This window comes from Pseudorca crassidens, chromosome 3, assembly GCF_039906515.1.
Source record: "Pseudorca crassidens isolate mPseCra1 chromosome 3, mPseCra1.hap1, whole genome shotgun sequence".
In the NCBI taxonomy this organism is placed as follows: Eukaryota; Metazoa; Chordata; class Mammalia; order Artiodactyla; family Delphinidae; genus Pseudorca; species Pseudorca crassidens.
The window spans coordinates 34,966,886-34,992,352 of NC_090298.1; the positions used below are offsets into that span (position 1 = coordinate 34,966,886).

Consider the following 25,467-nt stretch of genomic DNA (forward strand, 5'->3'; position numbering starts at 1 on the left):
CCATCAACATCTGTAAATTCTCTATACTCATCGGCTTCCATGGTATAATACCTCCTACCTTGAGGCTTTCAGGCTCCTTTCTAGCATCCTTTTCCCACACCAGCTTTGTGTTGGCCAACTTAAAGCTCTGCCCTTGGCCTCCTGCTCTTATTGCCACTTGCTCTCCACGAGTGACTTCATCTATACACTTATGATATAAACCGGCCCTGTCTCTGATGATTCCTAAAGCCACATGCCTAGCTCAGATCTTCCCTGAGTTTCAGATTTCAATATCCAAAAACTTCCCAGTCACGCTGTAGCACAATCCGCTGGCTGATTCCCCAAATTGTTTCCTCTTGTTCCTGGGCACAGAGGCCACATTTCCCAGCCGTCCCTGAAGTTAGGACTAGTCATATGAATAAGTTCTGACCAATGGAACGGGGTGAAAGTGATATATAACACGTCCAGGGCTGGACCCTGAAAACTTCAAGAACAATGCTCCATGCCCTTGCCTTTTCTGCAAACTACATGTTGAAGATGGTGCAGCCATGGAATGGAAGGAATCTCAATCCCTGAATTACTGCACAGAAGAGCTGTCTGCAAATCAGGGATATTCACTTTGGTTCTATGTGAGTGAGAAATAAAAACTTCTGTTATCTTATGTTAATTATTCATGCCTCAACTCAGTATGGTCCAAAGTAAATTAAGCATCTTTATCAAGGCAAATCTCATCTGCCCACCGATTTCCTATTTCAGTTAGTGGCCAGTCAACCATCTCAGGATCCAAATCAGAAACGTCTTTATCTCTTGCCTCTCCTTCATTATCCGTGTACAATCAATGAATCATTCAATCACAAGGAACTTCTATTTTACCAATATTTCTTGAACTTGACTATTTCTCACCCTAGCTAAGATCCTTATGACTTCTCCCTGAGTCCCTCCAGTCAACCTATGTCCAGCCTTGTCCCTCTCAAATCTTTCCAACTTATAACCACAAAAATAATCTTCTTAAAATGAGCATTTTATGTCATTCCTCTGCTTAAAACTTTTCACTAGTTCCCCAGTGGTTCAGGGTAAAGTCCAAGCACCTCACTCAGTCTGGCATACAAAACCTATGACAGCGTGGCCTGGACCCTCCTCACTTCCTTACGCTCCAGTTCCCATTTCTATTCCAGGACTAGTGAGTTGCTTGTCTACAGCGTATGGCTTCATACTATGCTGAAAGGTCCCACCCTCATTCTATCAGGTGTGCTCCAGCTCACCCTTAACGCATCAAATCATGACTACCTCTCCCAGGAAGCACCGGCATGCCCCTGCCCCCACCTCATCAACAAGAGAGATGAGGGGCCTCTCTCGGGTGCTCTCACAGCATCCTAGCTTATCCCCACTATAGAGTTTGCCCCATGACCTGCATTAAGATCAGGGCTGATGTTTCACTGGCCAGCAGTGACAAGGCCATCCAGGTAGTTATAACTGAAATTCTTCCTCATGAGAGGCATCCCATCCCCCCTCTAACAAACCATGTCCCACCCACTACTGCCATCTAGCAACTTAAAACACAAGAGCAGGCCTCCAAGACCTATCCAGCTACGACGACCATGTGTTTTATTTTTGTTTGTTTTGTTTTGTTTTTGTGGTACGCGGGCCTCTCACTGCTGTGGCCTCTCCCATTGCGGAGCACAGGCTCCATGGCCATGGCTCACGGGCCCAGCTGCTCCGCGGCACGTGGGATCCTCCCAGACTGGGGCACGAACCCGTGTCCCCCGCATCGGCAGGCAGACTCTCAACCACTGCGCCATCAGGGAAGCCCCGACCATGTGTTTTGATCGATTACATCTATTCTGATTCATCAGTACCTGTGCACTTAAGAAATCAATTAACTTCAAATGGGACAAATGAACCCTGTTCCTAGCTATTAACGACACTGATGCTCTCCTTTTGCAAAAGTGTAAATACCGCTCAAGAGTGTCTCCGTCATTCACTTTTGAAACCTCAACTGCTCCAAGTAAAAAAAAAAATCCCAATGTGCATAAAACTGATTGCAGGCCATTAACTCCACCTTTGTGCAGGAAATTACTAAGAATTTACTAAGTGAATTGTTAAAAGTATAAAACTTTCACATTTTCTTTTCCTAAGGTATAAGCAATGTATGATGAAGCTTCTTTTGGTTATAAATGAGGCACTTTGGATAGGTTAACTTCTTTGTACAAGGTCAGACAGACTGACTCTGATTACTTTGTTTGCTGGATTAATAAAATGGACAGCAGGAGAAAAACTCTATGTTATTCTTAGCTCTGTTGTGAATCTATAGGTTCAGTTTTCATAGAGTCTATTCATTATTCTTCAAAGGTGAAAACAAACATCAAATAAACTGGCTAGGTGAGTTCGCCTTGTTTTATCAGGCCTCCTACAGAAATAGAAAGAGTTTGAGCAAATGCTCCAGGACAGATATAAGGGGATTTGTTTTTATTTAACATGATTAAGTATTATTACTTAATAATAATTCAGTAATAATTATATATTATGTATAAATAAGCTATTTAATTGAATTTATTAAATACGACTAAGCACTGGCGTTTCTGGCCCTGTACATTATCCAGAAACAGGATAAGCACAATATTTAAAAATCCAAGGATAAGTTATTTTCTGCATTAAAAGCCTCTTCTTTCCACTGGGTCACCGAGAGAAATGCATTGGAATTATACGCAATTGCCCCCATGTGACCATGTATGACCTACAAATACAGGAATTTCACATGGCTGGTTCAAACTAATGTTCTAATGGTGGGAACACAGATCCCATTTACTATCACACAGAATTTTTTTAAGGGCTTATATTATTTTTAGGAAATCCCAACAAAAATGACAGTTAAAATACAAACGGAAGAATAACAATCATTTTTATGTGTCTGCATGTACTAAAATATATCAACATCCCTCAACAACTCACTCACATGGAATATGAAATTATTACCATTCCTTTTGGAAGCAGGAAATAGTCTTTCTCAGAAATTTTATTTTCCGATTCTTCACAGGGGTGTGGATTGTTTGGGATGAAGGGGGGGGGCAGTGAGCATAGAACCATGGGCAGAAGCAGACTTGCTCCATCACCTCCTCCCTCTGTCTGCAAAGCTCTAAAGAGCACAATTACAGAATTATTATAATTACACAGCCATCTCTGACAGCTGGATGGAATTTTCAGAGAGAGAGAAAGACAGTGACTAAAAGAACATTATTAAGGAATACATCAGAATCATTACCAGTGTTTTTAGCCACAGTAGAAAAGATTAAAAAATGTAGAAGATAATTTAAAAGCTAAACACACACACACACTTAAGAACAATTGTGAAAGAGCATGTTATGAATACTAAATGTAGGTGCTATATTAAGCAAGTTAGAGGGCTAGGAGAAAGAACATAAAACCATTTTGATTCTACACCAAATTAATAAGTACTCTGTTTATTCCCAAGGTGTCCTCTAGATTCAGCTGATGACCCAGTTTAATGATTGCTAAGTACCCACTGAGAGTTAACAGCTATGAACATTCACAGCGAATTGATAACCCTTTGGTCATTGGTGGAGTCTTTTAATTTCTTTCCTCCTAAGCCAGTCCTAATCTGTAAAATGGGTACCCAGTGCCTCTCAGATGTGAAGACAGTTCTCACCTCTGGTTTGCTAAGACAGCATACCTCACCTTCGGGATTAGGAGAACCATGGGTAACATCATTCCACAGAGATTCAGATCCTGGAACTAGTATGAGGTCTGAGCCCCAAGAGGGAGAAGCATAGCATCATTGTGAGAATGACCCACTTCTGGGGGCAACACAGAATGCTAAGGAGCCATGTCACTGTGGGTGGGTCCTAGCATCACAGGCATAGGATGGTTTTAGAAATCAATGACACAATTTCTCCTCTGAAGACCTTGTAACTGCAAGTGCATGGAAGGTAAAAATGGCTCCTCCTCAAACTGGGGAGAATGAGGTGGAAACCAAGAATTTTTTCACACACTGAATCAGGTTAAAAAAATTACTTTGGGGGGGCTTCTCTGGCAGTCCAGTGGTTACGACTCTAGGTTTCCACTGAAGGGGGTGCGGGATCGATCCCTGGTAGGCGTGGCCAAAAATTTTTTTTAAAAGCCTCTATCTAAAAAAAAATTACTTTGGGGAATTTGCCACAAATATTTTTGAAAGATACATAACGAGGGAAGTTGAGGAAGCATTAATTTCTATCTTCTTATCTTTTTTCTTTCCTTTTTTTTTTTTTTGCGGTACGCGGGCCTCTTGTTGTGGCTTTTCCCATTGCAGAGCACAGGCTCCGGACGCGCAGGCTTAGCGGCCATGGCTCACGGGCCCAGCCGCTCCGCGGCATGTGGGATCTTCGCGGACCGGGGCACGAACCCGTGTCCCCTGCATCGGCAGGCGGACTCTCAACCACTGCGCCACCAGGGAAGCCCTATCCTCTTATCTTTTAAAGTCAACTGTGGCAGAGCAAGCTCTTAGATGGTGGGAGGGACATGGCGGGGGTGGAGTGGGGGAATGGTTCTGGGACTAAAAGTGAAAAGTGAAGTGTCCTTAGAGAAAAGTAACAAGTAAAACAAAAAAAACACCTTTTTGGTGAACATCTTGATAATATAGAAATCAAAACACCAAGAACAGAATGAAAAAATAAAAGATATTCTTTTGAAGTAAAATACAAAGAAAAATCAGAAGAGGGTAGAAATATAAACATATAAACTTTAACTTATTTTTTGATACGCCAGTGCTTTAACTCCCTATACTTCATAAGTGACCTTTTAAGTTTCTGATCTTGATGGTTTCGGTAACTTTATCTCTGTCTATAATACCAGAGACATAACATATATGACAAAACAGTATTAAAAATCAATGTGTTAGCAAAAAACTTGATTATTTCAGACCCATTTTCTATGGAGCCTAAGTTGAGGTACACTTAAAATCTAATACATTCTCAGGTGAGTAGCAAGAGCTACAGTAACTGAGAAGAATTTTATTCCTTTTACTGCTATAACACCCTGTGGCAGAAATGACTTCATTCACGTTCATCTGGAACTCAGGAATGGCAAATATTTGGAGCTGGGATGTACTAGCTAAAAAATCATTTTTATTCCCTAGAATGCCATTTTTAGGCTCCACATTTAGAAGAAAACACATTCTCTCGATAACCACCTGAGAAGCTATTCAGGAAGGAGTTGCTTTTTCCTCTAACCAAAGTGAGCAGGTCTAAAATGCAAAGTTGTTTATCTTTATTATTCAAAACTGTACAAGTGTGGGTTCGCATGCATACATACATTACTTAGCTCTGTCCATTGAGAAGGTTTAGAAGCAATGATGTCCCAGTAGCAATAAGCACACCCAACACCCAGATCTTGGTTTCAAATACCATTCTCAGATAAAAGAAACCAGGGCTCCTTGGAGAAATAGCTGATACTAGGAACATCTTGTAGTAACAGAAAGGAAGTACTCAATGAAAAATAAAAATAATGGAGTTGTATAGGAGCCAACGTGAAAAAACTCTAATGGCCATAGTTGGCACAAGTTGAGCATGCAAATAAATAACATGGTATTGGATTATAACTCAAAGTATAAAATATACATTAGCCCATACTGCCATAAACAAATAAATGGTAGAGAAGAGACAAATCTTCTCTCTGGAAGAACTGCAAATAATACATAATACCCCTCTTTTAAGTGATCTTTGAGGGTGGGCTGAATCTACTGACATGCTTCTAAAGCATAAAGTATGGAAAGGGAAAAATAGTAACTTTATAGTGAACAAACCTGGTAAAGAGTACCTTAATCAAGTGATAAAGGTCAATGTCAACAGTGATATCATGTGGATAACCTAAATTCCCTAACTTGTGTGAAAAGGACACTTTACAATATAGTATTCTTCTAATACTATTCTATAGTATTCTTTCCAAAAACTCATAACCTCAGTCTAATGATGAGAAAAACATCAGGCAAACCCAGACTGGGGAACATTCTGCAGGACTTCTGGCCAGTACTTCTCAAGACTATAAAAGTCATGAAAAACAACTGGAAAGACTGAGAAAGTGTCACAGACCAGGGAAGACTAGGGAGATGTGACAACTAAGTGCAATATGGTACTCTGAACTGGATCCTGGAAAAGAAAGAGGACAAATTAATGGAAAAACCTGATAAAATCCAGATAGAGTCAGGAGTTTAATTAATATTAATGTACCTGAAAGACCTGTACACTGAAAACTATAAAACATTGATGAAACAAATTTTAAAAGGCACAAATAAATGGAAAGAAACTCCGTGTTCATGAGTTGGAAGACTTAATATTGTTAAAATGTCCATACTACCCAAAGTAATCTACAGATTCAAATCAATACCTATCAAAATATCAATGGCATTTTTTAACAGAAATTTTTAAAAATCCTAAAATTTACATGAAACCCCAAAAGACCCTGAATAATCAAAGCAATCTTGAGAAAGAATAACAAAGCTGGAGGCATTATATTTCCTGATTTCAAAATATATTACAAAGCTACAATAATTAGAAAGGTATGATATTGGCATAAAAACAGACACATAGATCAATGGAACAGAATATAGGGCCCCAAAATAAATCAACACATATACAGTCAATTGATCTTCAACACAGTTACCAAAAATATACAACAGAGAAAAGACAGACTCTTCAATAAATGGTGGTGGGAAAACTGTGTATCTGCATGGAAGGAATAAAATTGGGATCTTATAAGGATAACAAAAGGCAACAAAAGCAAAAATAGACAAGGGGGAGTACATCAAACTACAAAGTTTCTGCACAGGAAAGGAAACAATCAACAAAATGAAAAAGCAACCTAAGAAATCGGAGACAATATTTGCAAACCACACATCCGACGAGGAGTTAATACCCCAATATATAAGAAACTCCTTAACTCAACAGCAAAAAATCAAATAATCCAACTAAAAAATGGACAAAGGACTTGAACAGAAATTTCTCCAAAGAAGACATAACAAATGCCCAACAGGTATATGAAAAGATGCTTATAATCACCAACCTTCAAGGAAATGCAAATCGAAACAACGAAGTATTACCTCATACCTATTATCAAAAAAAAAAGTGGTGACAAGGATGTGGAGAAACTGGAACCCTTGAACACTGTTGGTGTGAATGTAAAATGGTGCAGCTGCTAGTGGGAAACAGTATGCAAGTTCCTCACAATAAAATACATAGAACAACCAGATGATTCAGCAATCCCACTTTGGAGTATATATCCAAAAGAATTAAAATCAGGATATTGAAAAGATACCTGCACTACAATGGTTATTGAATCATTAATCACAATAGCTGAGATATAGAAACAACCTAAATGTCGACTGACAAATGAATGGGCAAAGAAAACATGGTATATACATACAATAGAATATTATTCAGCCCTTAAGAAGGAAATCCTACCATACGTGACAATGTGGATGAACCTAGAGGACATTATACCAAGTGAAATAAGCCAGTCACAGAAGGACAAATACTGCGTGATTCCACTTATGGGAAGAGTGGGAAATGTAGAGTTGTTCAATGGGTATAAAGTTTCCATTATACCCGGTGAATAAGCTCCAGAGATTGCTACGCAACACAGTGCTTATAGCTAACAATACTGTATTGTTAGGAGGGTAATCTCACATTAAGTGTTCTTACTACAATTTAAAAAAAAAAGCTGATTAAACCCCTCCCCCCTCAAATAGTAATGTACTAATGTGTGTTTTTTAGTTTTGACAAATGTACCACAGTAATAAAAGATTGTAATAATGAGGGAAATCAAGTAAGGCAGATATGAAAACTCTTTGTACTATCTCTGCAACTTTTCTATAAATCTAAAATTATTCCAAAATACAAAGTTTATTTTTTTTAAACTTCAGTATGTGGCTTGCTCCTGTGGTTTTTGTTTCTTCATCAAAATGAAAACAATACAGATTAGTTCTCAGATTTCCCTCTGTGAGGGCCTCTCCTACTAACTCTTTTAGCCTATTGCTAAAATGTTTTGCAAAATCTAGACTCTAAAAACAATCAATTTATGACAATTAAATGAATCTGTGCTTTGTTTTTAGGTATGATCTGTTTTCTTGTAGTAAGTGAACTTTATTGCAATACAGAGTACACTAGCTTAACAAAGTCACAATTTAGTATCTGGATAAAGAATAAGAACGATAGTTCTGAGAACTGTATATGTAGGTTTTTCTTTGTTGTTGTTTTAATTTTCTTTTTTCTTTTTACTTTTTGACACCCATTTCTCACACCTCCCACCCCCAGCCTCTGGCAACCACCAGCCTGTTCTCTATATCTAATAAGCTTGTTTTTTGTTTTTCATTTTTTAGAGTCCACATATAAGAGTGATCATACGGTATCTGTCTTTCTCTGCCTGACTTATTTCACTTAGCATAATGCCCTAGAGGTCCATCCATGTTGTCATAAATGGTAAGGTTTCATCCTTTTTTTATGGCAGAGTAATATTCCATTGTGTGTGTGTATGTATACATACCACATCTTCTCTATTCATTCATCCATACATGGACATTTAGGTTGCTTCCATACCTTGGCTACTGTAAATAATCCCTCAGTGAACACAGAGGTGCATATATCCTTTCTAGTTAGTGTTTTTGTTTTCCTCAGATAAATACCCGAAAGTAGAATTGCTGGTTCATATGGTAGTTCTATGTTTAATTTTGGGGGGAACTTCCATACCATTTTCCACAGTTGCTGCACCAATTTACATTCCCATTAACAGTGCACGAAGATTCCCTTTTCTCCACATCCTCGCCAGCACTTACTTGTCTTTTTTTTTTTTTTTTCCCCGCTCCGCATGACTTGTGGGATCTTAGTTCCCCAACCAGGAATCGAACCCAGGCCCACAGCAGTGAAAGCACCGAGTCTTAACCACTGGACTGCCAGGGAATTCCCTTTCTTGTCTTTTTTATAATAGCCATTGTAACAGGTGTGAGGTGATAACTCATGTGGTTAATTTGCATTTCCCTAATGATTAATGATGTTGAGCATCTGTCCATGTACCTGTTGGCCATCTGCATATTTTCTTTGGAAAAATGTCTATTAATATCTTCTATCCATTTTTAAATCAGATTGTTTTTCTGCTATTGAACTATATGAGTGCTTTATATATTTTGGATATTAGCCCCTTATCAGATACATGATTTGCAAATAATTCCTCCCATTTGGCAGGTTGCCTTTTCATTTTGTTAATGATTTCCTTTGCTGTGTTTTATTTTTCCCAATAAATAAACTTTGCCATCCACGTCATCATTATTTTGAGAAGCCTGTTCTGATGTTAGATAGCTTAGGTTTCTGATAGAACACTTTTTTCAAAAAATTAAAACATGGTAATGAGGACCTTTTAAAACAATATTCTGCAACCATATTATTGCAAGTTTGAAAAAGTTAGGACTGGACCTTTGTTCTATGATATATAATTACCATTTCTACTTTTTACTATTGCTATTTCATTTTTCTTGTTATGGCTTACTTTTTCCATGCTGAGCCTCTTTTAATAAACACAATTTTATGAAGATAATTCCTCATTACGTAAACAGTACTTACAGAAAGTAAGTAGGTATTATTTAAGTTTCCTTTACACAAAAGACAAAAGACAACAATGAAAAGTTAAACAAATTACCTGAAGTTATAAGAACAAATCAGAAAAGAACTGAAGTCTTTCCCTAACTTCTAGAAAAAGGTAATTGAATCACCATAGAAGACTCTTCCTATTTTAAAATGTTCATTATGTTGGACTTATTGCACTATTTTTATTTCTTATTGTTCCTAATCTGATGGATGGTGTTAATTAATTTAGTTAAGAGACAGACAGCAAGCCTAGAGATGCCCTGTGTAGTTTCAGTTTAGACAAAGTCTAAAAATACAGTTGGATCCTTTAGGACTAAAATTTAAAAACTTTCCAAATGTGCTCATCAACAAACCATTTATCTTTCACCAACCTGAAAGCCATGATTTAAGCAAATTAAATTTCCTAAAAACTACATGATTATGAGAAGTCACATTCAGGATGGAAAATGTTAGCTGAGTAATAAGTTTATTTTTCATAACATCCTGGCAGTAAGAAAAATGTCGCATTTTTTAAGGGAGCTAGTTTGTTTGTGGATTAGTTTTTCAGGGTCTGATTATTCAGATGATATGCTTATTTTTCTTCATTTTACTGTGCACTTCTTTGGCCCTTTATTATCTGATAATAAGTACATGATCTCTACCAGAAGGTGGTGTTTCCAAAAACAAAAGACCCAAATCATAATAACAATTCACCAATCAGAAATTGCCTTATCGAAGACTGTTAAGGTTCAAAGCTATAACTATAATCCATAAACATGCAAACCAGATGAGAGGCTAAAACATGTCAAATCTCAGGAACTTGAGTTAAAGCTTATGAGCCTGCCTCAAAGGACTCTGGGACTTCCTGGGTGGCGCAGTGGTTAAGAATCCTCCTGCCAACGCAGGGGACACCGGTTCAGTCTCTGGTCTGGGAAGATCCCATATGCCACGGAGCTACTAAGCCCAGGTGCCACAACTACTGAGCCTGTGCTCTAGAGCCCGTGAGCCACTACTACTGAGCCTGAATGCCACAACTACTGATGCCCGTGCACCTAGAGCCCGTGCTCCGCAACAAGAGAAGCCACCTCAATGAGAGGCCCGTGCACCGCAAGGAAGAGTAGCCCCCGGTCGCCACAACTAGAGAAAACCCGTGCACAGCAGCGAAGACCCAACACAGCCAAAAATAAATAAAATTTTTTTAAAAAAAGTAGAATTTAGCATTAAAAACAAAAAGGACTCTGTGCCAGTTCTTCATGCAAAACATATTTACTCTTTTTATGCATGACTGTAACAAGACTGGTAATCTGGTTTTCCATCCAAAATTATAATTAGAAATTGGTACTTATACAGCTAAATTTGGATAATCTGAAAAAATATATGGAATATCTTATTCTCTGCTAATTCTCAATAAATAATTATTACAAGTATTCCAATGATCTACTTGAGCTACTAAACGATAAAATGGGCAATGTTAATTTTATTGCATACAATAAAGTTCAAAAACTCTATCTGCCTTTTACTTAAGAAAATTCCACTATACTGACTAAGAAGGGAAAAGAAAGGAGAAAGAAAGCTTAAATGTAAAATGCTAGTGATTTTGCCTGGCATTCTATTTAGACACTGAAGGTCTGGAAAGAGGATAAGATGGGAAACTGATATTCATTCAGTCTCAATCCCATATGCCTCTAGTAATGTGAATTTACCAAGATAACTCTAGGGTTTAAAGATACATGTTGTCATATCATATGACCTCCTCCAAATAAAAGCCAGCTGATCTATCTGGTTCTTAACAATAACCATGATCTAATTTAGCACTGATCCTGAGGGTCTTACCAATACACATCCCACCGCTAATATGATCAGATAATGGAAGTCCTTTAACATTGCCCTGGTGGCGCAGTGGTTGAGAGTACATTTGCCGATGCAGGGGACATGGGTTCGTGCCCCGGTCCGGGAGGATCCCACATGCCGTGGAGCGGCTGGGCCCATGAGCCATGGCCACTGAGCCTGCACGTCCGGAGCCTGTGCTCCGCAACGGAAGAGGCCACAACAGTGAGAGGCCCGCGTATCGCAAAAAAAAAACCAAAAAAACAATCCCAAAAAACATTGCCACATCATATGCATTACACTGGTAAGGAATGCAAGTAAGCCAGAAGGGTCAATGCACAGTATCTGCAAATAATAAAAGCATTTTTGGCTCTCAATTTTTTTCTGAGTCTAATTTTAATTATATTCCACAAGCTTTGACATAAAGTTTTATTTTCATTTATTTCTAGGTAATTTATAATTTCAATTTTGATTTCTTTTTGATTTAATGCCCTACAGGAAAAGAATATGTAATAGATTTTATGGGTTTCCCAACCTTTAACAAAGAAGTAAAACACACTCTTAAGTGTAATTTGAATAATGTGATTTTTCACCTTAGAGTTTTTTTTAATTTTTAAAAATAAATTTATTTATTTTATTTTACTTATTTATTTTTGGCTGCATTGGGTCTTTGTTGCTGCACGTGGGCTTTCTCTAGTTGTGGCGAGTGGGGGCTACTCTTCATTTTGGTGCGTGGGCTTCTCAGTGCAGTGGCTTCTCTTGTGGAGCACGGGCTCTAGGCACGTGGGCTTCAGTAGTTGTGGCACACAGGCTCTAGAGCGCAGCCTCAGTAGTTGTGGAGCACGGGCTTAGCTGCTCTGCGGCATGTGGGATCTTCCCGGGCCAGGGCTAGAACCAATGTCCCCTGCATTGGCAGGCGGATTCTTAACCACTGTGCCATCTGGTAAGTCCCTTAGAGTTGTTTTAGAAGCTAACTTCTACAACTTTCTGTATTTCAAAACCTTTGGATCACCAAAGACTCAATTATTTAATGTTAGAAGCTTGAACTGGGTAAGAAAAATGTGAAATTTTACCACCTCTCAACTATTAATTTTTCTAAGCATTCAAATGTCCCACTATATATCAGAGCATCTTCAGAAATATATAAATCTACAGCTTGAACGTTAAAACAAAATTTTATAGTTGGGTTCCCTAAGGATTTACTGAGTCCAAGACTTTGATTTAATAGATTATACTTGCACTGTCCCATAAAGTAGACCAGCCACATGTGGCTATATAAATTTGAATTAAGTAAGATTAAAAATTCAGTTATTCAGTCATACTAGCCATATTTCAAGTGCTCAAAAGCCACATGTTGCTAGTGCTACCATATTGTACAAAGTATATACAGAACATTTCCTTCATCACAGCAAGTTTTTTTGGCCCACACTGGATTAGACCAAAGGAGAGAAAGTAATTTGTTTAGGATCACAATTTGTTAGTAGCAAAGCTAAAACCAGAATTCAGATCGTTTAAATTCTACTCTTATTTGCTTTCTACTAAACCACACACTGTCCCTAAGAACTAATGAATAAAGGATTTGACCACAACAAGCAATAAGTCGAATTTAATATAAAATTACCCTATTTCCATGTAAAGTTTAGAAAAATGAATCATGTACTTGGCCATGAAGAAAACCTAATTAATTCCAAAAATACAAAGAATAACTCCCTCAAACCTTTGAAGAACAACAAAAAATTCTCCTAAAAAATTATTGAATCAAAAATGAAATCAAAAGCTAAAATTAAAAACTACCTAGAAATTAATGAAAATACAAACTTTACATCAAAATTTATGGTATACAATTAAAATTATACTACAAAAATAGAAAGCCTTAAGAGGTTTTATCATTAAAAGAGAAAAACTGAAAATTAAGTAAGCACTCAATTTGTAAATCTAGAAACTAGTATAAAATAAAACAGAAGTTAAATAATGAAAAGGATAAAATTAACAAATATATATATTTCTTAAAGTAAACTTGATTAATTAAAAAATGATTAATAAGACAGATTTCTTCTAAGCCTAATTAAAAGAGAAGAGAAAAAATGAACATCTACAGAATTAGGAATAAAAAGTAGATATGTTTTTGAAGATATTAAAGAAATTATATAAAAATATTACATGTTATTTTGGACCAATAAATTTGAAAATCCAAAAGAAATGAATGCTTTCTAGCGAAATACATATTAACAAAATTGCCACAAGAAATATCACAAAATTTGAGATGACCAATAAGCAAAAAATTTTCTTACAGATTATTAAAAACTGATGATCTGTATTAAAAGAGTAACAATGATTCAACATCTATCAATTTTTAAAATGACATTAACAAATTAAAGGTAAAGAACTGTGTGATTAAATCAACAGATTAAAAAACACACTGGATAAAATTCAACAGCCATTAAGTTTAAGAACTATAAGCAAAAGGAAACTTCTAGATCAAAAACAATACAAACAGCAAGAATAATATTAAAAGTTAAAATTCTAAATGAATTCTCATCAAAATCAAGAAAGTCCTCAATCACTACCACTCACTCATATTGGTTTTGGATATTATGTTAAGTAAAGAAAATAAACTAAGTGGCATGCATCTTAGAAAAGAAGAATTATTATTATTTTCAGATAAAAAAATTGTGTAGAATAAGAGAATTCTAAAAGAATTATGAGAGCAAATAAAAGAATTTAATAAAATAGATACAAGCTAAGTATACAATAACCAATAGTTTACCTTTATATTAGCAATGACCACTTAGAAATTGAAATGGAATATCCAGCTCAAAATATTGACAAACACTTGAAAATAATTAGGAATAAATATAATGCAGGAGATAAAGGAAGACCTAAATAATGACTAAGTATACCATATTCCTTGGACAAGGAGACTTCACTATTGTAAACCTATCAGTTCTTCCTAAATCAGCATATTTAATGTTTAGTCCACAAGGTTTCACACAGTACCATCTCTCACCATTTTATCATATTCACTCCAGAAATAAGATTCTTCATAAAGAGGAGAACTGTATCAGGTTTGCTCACTGCTCTACCCACAGTGCCTAATACAAAAGGAGGGGTGGGGACCTAATAAGTTTTGTTAAATAAAACCTATCCCATTCATCCAATTTTAAAAACAAAAAGCTGAGGTCTAGAAGGTTAAGTGCCTTCATAGAGACCCAGAGTTGCTTCTAAGTGTACTTGGAGAAAAATGGAAGGTTTTTTAATATGGGATTTTATATTTCAAAAGCAAACTCTTCCTCATATAGCATCCCTGTAAGACTATGAGATGGGAGTGATGAGTTCCAGTATTGGCTTAGCTACTAACTAGTTTTGTGACCTGAGTCAAGCCACTTCATTTCTTTGAATTCAGGTTCTCCATCAGTAAAAGGAGGGTGCTGTATGGGTAGATGACATTAAGGAACTGTATCCTAAATTCCTTAGCCCAGCGGCCATGGCTCACGGGCCTAGCCGCTCTGTGGCATGTGGGATCCTCCCGGACCGGGGCACGAACCCGTGTCCCCTGCATCGGCAGGCGGACTCTCAACCACTGCGCCACCAGAGAAGCCCCTAAATTCCTTACTGTTAATGGAATAACATAATTGTGGTTTATAAAAGGAATCTTTAACTTTCAGAGATAATGTAAAATATTTATGGATAGGATGATATGATGTATGGGATTTGCCTTAAAATAATCTGGAGAGGGGGAAAGTGACTTGGAGTATACATGAAACACGACTGGCCATGAATGGATAACTGCCTAAACTGGACATATGCATTTTACTCTTCTATCTTTATACATATTTGACATTTTCCCTAATAAAACATTTTTTGACTATAAAAGTGCTGAACAAAAACTGTCCCTAAACCAAAGGAGTAAAGTAAGAAATAAAGCTTTCACCAACTGGAAATGCTCAATTCAGTCACTTAATAACATTTACTCTTCAAGATTCATTACCCTTGGGCTTTCCCGGTGGCACAGTGGTTAAGAATCGACCTGCCAATGCAGGGGACACGGGTTCGAGCCCTGGTCCGGGAAGATCCCACATGCCGCGGAGCAACTAAGCCCGTGCGCCACAACTATTGAGCCTGCGCTCTAGAGGCCAAGAGCCACAACTACTGAGCCCACGTGCCACAACTACTGAGCCTGCGTGCCTAGAGCCTGTGCTCCACAAGAGAAGCCACCACAATGAGAAGCCTGTGCACCACGACGAAGAGTAGCCCCCGCTCGACGCAACTAGAGAAAGCCCTGTGCACAGCAACGAGGACCCAACACAGCCAAAAATTAATTAATTAATTTAATTTTTTAGAAAAAGAAAAAATTCCTTTAAAAAATGCATTAAAAAAATTCATTAGCCTTTAGCTGCAGGGTCACATTTTTTTTCAGCCCTTTGGCTTCGTTCCCTGCTAAGTCATATCAGAAGCACCATTATTTATGAAATTACTAGTAATGGTTTTCTAAGGAGACCTCATCTATCATTTTTAATGTTTCCTCCCCTTCTATTAAGTGGGCTCTTTAATGAGAGGGACTCATACAAATACATACTGCTGCAGTCATACAAATACATCATTAGCCAAAGAGATAATTGAAAATATCAAACTCACTCATTTCTCATTCTCTCTATAAACAGAAGGAGAAAGGAGAGAGAGAGAGAGGAGACTGATTTTAATAAAAAGGACCAAACTCGCATTTCATGCATAGAAGTCTGCCTTCCAATACCAGAGGAGGTGGAGAGTATGATCAAGTTCTTACAGAGCCGCTAGGAAGCCAAGTAGCATCATGGCCTGGAACCAATCAGATGTCTAGCTCACCTTTGTTTCAGTGTCTGGCTTAAATACATCTGAGTTCCAGTGAACAGTCAAAGTTCTTAGAACTAAGCAGCTGTTCACAAATGCATCATATGCAACCCCAAGGAGGAAAATATTTCCTTTCCTTCAGAGCAAAAAACAAACCCAGACAACAATCAAAAGACAAAATCTCTTTAAGATCACTGAAAATTGAGATATTCCAAAAAGAAAAATCTATTTCATATTCTCACGTCCCTTTGGTGGGGACCTAGGCTGAGTGAGCTGACTTGCTAATGAATTTGCTATCGTTCCTTCCTGATCTTAATTTTAATCTTTTCTTTTAACCTCTATTTAGGATTCCCCTTTTCATTGATTCCTATATTTCTATAGTTATGTCTCAATGTTTCCCATTTAAGAAATACTGAAAGCTAAAATTATAAAAATCCTAGTAGAGGACATGAACTCTTTCAAAGAACTCTTCAACTGGTAGACTATAAAAAACAAAATGGGTAGATAATGGATAAAATACTTCATACATGAGATTAATGTTAATTACATGCGATTAGGCAGTGGAGACTTTAGAATTCGAGTGAGGGCTTAAAAAGGTAAGATGCGGAAGAAAGAAAATGCAAATGGTCAACCCACTGCCTTCCAAAGCCTGAAGCTTGTACTAGTATTACAAGCATGTAATTACATATTACAGCATGTATCCTTCCAACTGCAATAGCCTCTACCCCACACGGTGAAACAATACTTTATCAAGTTTATAGAAATGTTATAAATATATTTATTTATTTTTCAGGTAGTTTTGCCTCCATCACAAAAGGCATTAATTAAATACATCCCAAAAAAACCTTGCGGCAGAATGCAAAGTACATAAAAGCAGGATGCTGTGATTAAATCCCCATTTCATAATTTGCTACATAGGTAAACTGGAAGAGTTAACTCTCCTGGCTTGAATCTCTTCATCTATAATAGCAGGGATTGTTATATTTAACTCAGAGTTATAAGGATTAAGTGACAATAAATACCCAAATAGTACCTGGCTAATGGCATGTGCTTAATTAAGAGCTCTTAGCTCCCTTCTCGTAAAAATATTAGATTTATAATTTAGCTGTGGCTTTTAAACCTTAATCACAACTTTTAATCATCAACAGGACCCTCCAAGTAAGAGGAATTCTCCTTATAAAATTAATATGTCAATATGTTAGTCAATAAATACTTCTAGTCTGAAAAATATTGGATGTGACTAATAAAACTAAGGAGTAGTTTTCAACATAATGTTTTCCAGACAGTCATAGATTAAAGTATTTTTGGATAGCCAAATATAGTTTCCAAGTAAAGAACAATAATAAACAGCTTATATTCCTAGTAACACCCTAAATTCATAAATTTCACTAATACTAGGTTGTCTTTTTTTAAAATGTATGCTCATTTATTAAACTGCAGTACAAAAATAAATCATTCTTTGCTCTCACAAATTCTGCAAGCATTAAATGGGTGGGTCTCTAACTGGCACAGGAGGTAAAGGTCTCTCCATTGGCTCAGTGCAGTTTTTATTCACTGGAAGAAGGAGTAGAGCTTGGCTAGGTTCTTCCATGGTCCTCTATTCCATCCAGGGCAACTGGGAACAGAATAAGCTGGGGGGATCGCCCTGATGTACAGGAACCATAGACAGAAGATACCCCAGCATATACGGAGGCTTAGCTGAATATGAGCTTACAAGGGAAAAGTAATAACGGCAGCAAGGAAACAGCAGACCCACAAGCCAAAGCGGCAGTAACTGAATGTTTTTGACTGATGTTCAAATGTGACCACTATGAAATACCAGCATGTGAGACATGTTCAGAAACAGAATTTTCAGACAAAATGGTCAAAAACAAGTTCTAAGATTTTGGGGTCCACTGACAAGATCAAGGAGCAGAGTATGGGCCATAGCAGAGGATTCTGTACAAAAGAAAAGTGGGCTGTGATCCTACCCTCTCCGCCCCAGCAACCAAAAAGAGGGGTTAACTGCATGCCTACCCCTAAATCGACATCTCACAGAGCCTGGATGACAACGGGAGAGCATTCCACCCTCCGGAGAAGAGCCAGGATGCAATTAGGGAATGGCGTGTCTGACTTCTACCTTAGAAAGCAGAAGTAATCATTCTGGGGAAATACCTACACTACTACTGCAGGCGGAACAAGAAATGTGTGGATGCTTCCCAGATGTGGGCCACGTGGGAGAAGGCCAGCATGAAGATGCTCTAATATTTTCGCAACAAGATGCTCTGGAAGGAAGAGAGGGTCCTATCTGTGAGAATCTATGTCCCTTAAACATCTGAAAGGACCAGAGAGCATGGAGGCAGCTTGTAACATTACCAGTCACCAGCCATGTAAGAACTTCCCTGCCCTACTTCCTCACTTCCCATTCTCCTGAATTTTGACCTTGTGGTGCCAAACTGAGTTGGTGGAGGAGTGAGTGGAGAGAAAAAGCAAAAGAACACCAAGCAACCTTCCCCAAATGTAGGCAGTCTGTGCTGCCTATAGCTGGGAAACAGTAATGAAAGGAGATGCATTGCTTTTGAATTCAAATTGAAGCAATGTTCACTAGTTTGGACTGGATCCTTTAATTCTACACTCAAGACTGAGTTTGTGAATTAAAGTGACCCACTGACAGTTTATTATCTGAGAATGAGCTCATGCAGAGGGAAAGCTTCCTTAACTGAATGAAGTTAAAGGCACCACAGGAGATAAAAAATGTTGTGTTTTGATTTCATCCCACATGTAGAACTTGTTCAATATATCGGAAACAAAACACACACACACACACACGCGCGCTTGCTTGTTACAGCTGGTCTCTTAAGACACATTCCCTAACAGAGAATAGTCACCATAAATGCTGCTTTTGAAAATGACCAAAGATAGGGACTTCCTGCTGGCCCAGTGGTTAAGAATCTGTCCTCCAATGCAGACGATGCGGGTTCAATCCCTGGTCAGGGAACTAAGATCCCACATGCCATAGGGCAACTAGGCCCGCGCGCCACAGCTAGAGAGAAGCCCACAAGGAAGAGCCCACACGCTGCAACAAAGACCCAGCGTAGCCAAAAAAAAAAAAAGACCAAAGACAGCAGTACTGTAAACAATATTTAATAAGAGATCATGCTAAAAAGCCAAAAGGAAGACCTTCAGAACAAAAGAGAAGAGGATTCAGTGCCCCTCCAGAAGAATAAGGCACTGCCTGCTCTTTAAACAGTCCCAGATGGCAGTTTTTAAAGAAATGCAAAATAACAGACTAGAATAACAGAATAGAAAAAAAGCAGATACCAGTGTTGGTGATAGAGTGGAAACAGTGTGAGTGCAAATGGGATAATTTTTTTGACAGCAACTCAATATGTATCAAAAACCTTAAAAAATTGATATTCTCCTACTAGGGATTTTTATTAGAAAGATCATCCAAGAAATAGGAACCTAAGTTCAAAAATATTAGTAGTATCAAACAATTACAAAATCAGACAAAACAAAGGAAAAAGCATCTTTCAGACATTAGATAACAGGCAGTACAGGACTGTAATCTCTGAGAAAAGGGAAGCCAGTGAGGTGGGCCTACAGTTGCCCCAGGCTAATGTCTAGAGTTTACAGGCTGCGGTGCAGGGAAGGGAATCCAGGAGAAATCCAGCTGTCTCATTTGTGCTCAGAGAGCCCAGCTAGAATATGACTTCAGATCTCAAAATAACAGAGAGGTGGCTGCTGTACAGAGACAGAGCTCAGAAGATTTGCAAAAGGTTAATTCAAGTTGCTGGTGGAGTACTGATGTGTGTATATTACAAGAAAAAATTATCCAAGGCCTGGTGAAGAACCACTAGGAAGTATTAGGCAAAAAATGTCCAGAACTCACACAGGTCTGGGAATAATTCACGTTCCTCCTAACCAGAGGGAAATACCATGGGGCATCAGGTAGAATCCTCAGAAAGAAACTGCATTAGTAGTGGGGCTAATTAGACTGAAACTAAAGGCTGCTCTCAACTGACCTGAAAAAGCTTAAAAGCAAATATCAAAAGAATCAATCTAAGTGACAGCTATAAGACTTGCACCACAAGAAACATCAAAGGATGTCCTTCAAGCGGAACGAAAATAACATCACATGGCAATCTGAACTGATGTAAAGGATGAGTGAAGGAAAGGGCAAATATATTGGGAAAATAGATAAAATATACAATTTATATATACAAATTATATTTTTAAAATATGCAATATTTTTCTCATTTTTCAATCTCTTTAAAAGAGAGTTGACTGTTTTGAGCAAAAATAATAAAGTATTGCAGGTTTGTAATACATGCAGAATAAAACATATGACTAAATATTAATAGCAAATAGGATAAGAGCACAGAATATAAGTTTACAGTTGTATGGTTCTTTTATTATATGTAAAGTGATATAACTTGAAGCAGACTGTGATAAATAAAAGATGTGTATTGTAAAACCTGGAAGAACCACTAAAAATATATATATATAAGAAAATAAGTCAGGACTTCCCTGGTGGTCCAGTGGTTAAGAATCTGTCTTCCAATGCAGGGGACATGGGTTCGATCCCTGGTCGGGGAACTAAGATCCCACATGCTGCGGGGCAATTAAGCCCACTTGCTTTAGAGAGATATAATTTTTAAAAGAGGTCAAATTGTTAAAAGAACGTAACTATCTAAAGTACTACTACTACAACTAGTTGTACTACTGCAACTAGTAATGGAGCTCTAAAATATATGAAGTAAAAAGTGATACAACTGAAAGGAGAAATATACAAATGCACAATTATAGCTAAAGATGTCAATGCTCTTCTCTCAATAACTAATAGAAAGACTTGAACAACACCATCTACCTACTTGACCTAATTGACAGTTATAGAACACTCTAGCCAACAAGAGCAGAATACACATTCTTTTCAAGTGCAGATGGAAAAGTCACAAAGATAGACTATATTCTAGGCTGTAAATACATCTCAAACTTAAAAGGATGGAAACCATATAAAGTATGTCCTCTGACTTCAAGAGAATTAAACTAGAAATTAGCACAAAGTTTTGTGGAAAATCACCAAATATTTGGAAATTAAATAACATACTTTTAAATAATCAGTAGGTCATGGAAAAAAATCACAAGGGAGATAAGAAAATATTCTGAAGAAAATGGCAATGAAACAAACAAAATAAAAATTTGTAGAATGTCACTAATACAGTGCTTAGAGAGAAATTTATAGCATGGCCCTTAATACATGCCTAATAAATATTTGCTGAATGAGCTAACTTAATCCCCAGAACAAGCATATGAGTTAAATATTCTCATTTTACAAATGAGTATACTAAGGTGAAATAATTTGCCACACCATCAGAAAGTAACAGAACACTATTTACTAATTCCAAGTTCTGTACACTTTCCACTACATTACATTGATAGAGAAAGAACACTACTGAATAACTGTAAAAGCATCATACCATCACATACATATTGTCCAACTATCCTTTCTCCTTACCCATGGTTTGTGGTTACCGGAGTGTTGGGACCAAATGGACAAGACACCAATATGTTAAAATCATATCTGTATCTGTATGTTTATATCTTTTTCTATACCATAATCTTTATATTTCTATATCTGTATCTACAGATTTAATATTTGGAGTACAACTGACAGATCTAAATCACTAGATTAAATCTTGAACACAACCTCCGGCCCCAGCTGTACAAGTAGGAAGACTAGAGAGAAAGTTAGCTTATTTAAAACATACATCATAGATAGAAGACCAAATTAACTTTATGTACTCATACATGTAAGCATACATGAATAAGACATTGGTTTGGATTTAATCTTCTAAATGCACAAAGAAATGAAAAATATTAGGGAAAAACAAACACCTAAACATTCTATTTTCCTTTGCCCCAAGAATCTCTCATTTCAATTCTCCCCACGTAAAAGGAGGAGGCCCTTGGCTGCTATGTTGCTCACATACAGCAACATTGCCCAGCAGGCGGCTGTTTCATGTTTTTAAAAAACAGCTCCCATAGCTGATCATACACATCAACTTCCCTTCACAAGTCAATCATTTATGGCAGCTGTTTCCCAAAAATAAGCATTAGGAAAGCCAGAGCAGCTCTGAATGGAGTCAACGGATTGCACATCTTACCACGTTTCCACAGCTTGCCTGGGGTTTTGCCATCATCACAATAATCACGGAACTCGAAGAAGCCAACTACTGTTTCGTCACATTTTCTCTCTTTGGATGCTCGGGGCAGAATTTTCAAAACTCTGTGAAAATGGGACCCATGCTGCATACTAAGAAGCTATTAAAGGATAAGACAGATAGCATCCACACCATTTGCCTGCCTTAAAAGCTTAATGTTTACTATAATCTGACATGGTAATAATTCATGGGGATGCCATGATGCAGAGAAACTCAAGGCTTTACAACCACTGAAAGATTATTAAACTCAGTAAAAAGATAAAAGTAAGTGAAAAATGATACAATAAAACTGAACTTTTCAGCTCCTTGACTGTCAGACCCTGCAATAAAAATATATCTGAATTTTATACATCAACATAAATCTTTGGGGCAAATAGACATAGATCACTCACTGAAACTATATAAGGAGGCTAGGCTGTATCTTACCCATAACAAATAAGAACAAGAAATGTGTCTTCAGATTTGGTACTTGAATATGAACTTTGGATACACAGGCTGTACTAGTTACTGTACAATATAGTCTTGCTTATGCCAGTGTATTTTAAGGCAAATACTCCCTCTTTAAAGTTAAGCAATAGTGCATTGAAGATAAAAATAATAGCCACTATTTATGGAGTGCTTTGAGTCTTCACTTTTCATTTTCTTCTCATTTAATCCTAACAAAAACAGGTACTAAAGATTGTGTAATTTGTAAGTGGTAGAGCTGAAATTCAAATCAGATCTCTTCCAAACTAGAGCTCATAGTCTTGACTCTTAAGCTATCCTGTATCCAAAGGAATCAAAATATATACTGTGCGTCACATATAAAGAATCCAAGAAGTGATTATCAGTTACTAAAAGAACAAAAATGCTCATTCAGAAATGACACTACCAACTTCCATGACCAAAAGAGTGGAACCAGACACAAGAACACTTTTTATGCTTAATTCTTCTGCATGTCCCTTCAGAACTCCAGAGTTCCCTATCGCTGCCCCACTAAATCCAGTCCTTTGGAAACTCATGAGCTCCAAATTGTATTAAGAAATTTATAAAGTAATTAACAGTGATGTTTTAATCATTCACAGGAATCTCCATAGGATATGTAAAATTGTGATACATGTTGGAAAATCTTTCCTACAAATGACAACTACATAATGCATACTCTCACTATGACAGCTTCCAGCCTCACTGTGTGCTAAACCATAATAAAAACAAATCATATACTAACTTGTTAAAGATGCCCAAGTTCCCCGAAAGCAAAAATGTGTTGGACACGTTTCTGCTCCACACCTAGAACCACTGTGAAATTTGATTTCAAAACTCACTAATAGCTCAGAGAAATAGACTCTATTTAAAACTCTGTTGTTTCTGTTCATGGTAACCAATCCTATTCCCTTCTCTGTCAGGCATCTCCAACTTCTCCTTCTTAATTTATCAAATAATAACAACCTGTTTATCTAGCATATGCTGTGGGTCAAGCTCTGTGATACATACTCTGTATGCATTATTATCATTTATTCCTTTATATAGTCCTATAAATTAGATACTATTATCATTCCCATTTTACAGATGAGGAAAAATGGCAACTGCCTCAAGTTACACTGCTAGTAAGTGACAAAAATTGGATTTCAACCCAGGTCTGTCTCACTACAGGATCTTTACTCTGAACTGCTAACCTGTGAAAGCCAGACGAGACCCCTGAAATTATCTATTCTCAAATCTTCATTTTATAGATGAGGATGTTTTAACCCAAAGAGCTTAAGTGACATGTTCAAGGTTACACGTTGATTACTGGTAGAGTCAGGGCTAAAACCCAGGGCTTGCTTTTCTATGCTCCTTCTACTACCTCCTATAGCCTTTTTCTAAAATTTGAAAAAAGAAATGCATTCTTTCTACACAAATAAACATTCCTATAAAGTATCAATCTGACTTACTATACAATGCTCAGGAGACCCTCTCTGATTTCTTTGAAGCCTCCAAAAGCTGCCAACTCTTATAGCTATGGCTGATTTAGGATGATGAACATTTTTTTGTTTTTTGCGGTACACGGGCCTCTCACCGTTGTGGCCTCTCCCATTGCGGAGCACAGGCTCCAGATGTGCAGGCTCAGCAGCCATGGCTCACGGGCCCAGCTGCTCCGCAGCATGTGGGATCTTCCCAGACCAGGGCTCGAACCCGTGTCCCCTGCATTGGCAGGCGGATTCTTAACCACTGCGCCACCAGGGAAGTCCCTGATGATTATTCTTTAATACATGCAAACTCGGTTCTCAAACTTGGCTACATATTGTAATCACCTAGGATTGATTTTAAAATGCCCAATTCCCAGGCTATATCTCAGATTAATTAAATTGGGATCATTAAGGGGGGGCACCGAGGTATCACCATTTTTTAAAATTCCCAGGTGCTTCCAATATGCAACCATGTTTGAGAACCAGGTTATAATAACAATTGAAATTTTAAAATAATGTTTTGGGAGATCATAGATCAAAAAAGCTAAACTAACACAATCTCTAACATTGTTATAAACTATATTAATCCACCTTCCTCAAAAATTGAGTAGAGAAAAATCTAAGAAATTTCAAAAAACAAAAAACTCTCATCATAGAACATCAGCCTCAGTTACTTAAATTCCTTGTAGCTGATAATTCAGAGAAACACGCAGAAATCCTTAAACACACACATTAAAAGAGTAACCTGAGGGCTCCCCTGGTGGCGCAGTGGTTGAGAGTCCGCCTGCCGACGCAGGGGACGTGGGTTCGTGCCCCCGTCCGGGAAGATCCCACATGCCGCAGAGCGGCTAGGCCTGTGAGCCATGGCCACTGAGCCTGCGCGTCCGGAGCCTGTGCTCCGCAACGGGAGAGTTCACAACAGTGAGAGGCCCGCGTACCGCAAAAAAAAAAAAAAAAAAGAGTAACCTGAGCTACCAGCCAAAATGAGCTCATAATCATAGACACACATTCATTGTTGTTTCCATACACACATCAGGAAGCAGGAATCAGGAATGTAAATGAACCACACTCATAAATCAACTGATTACAGTCCTTTTTCCA

General features: G+C 37.6%; 1 protein-coding gene across 1 annotated transcript in view; it reads right to left on the reverse strand.

Moving 5' to 3' along the window:
• The window catches only part of OXCT1 (3-oxoacid CoA-transferase 1), a 144,851-nt gene that overhangs the window by 34,773 nt on the left and 84,611 nt on the right, over nucleotides 1-25,467 (reverse strand). The window lies entirely within an intron of this gene.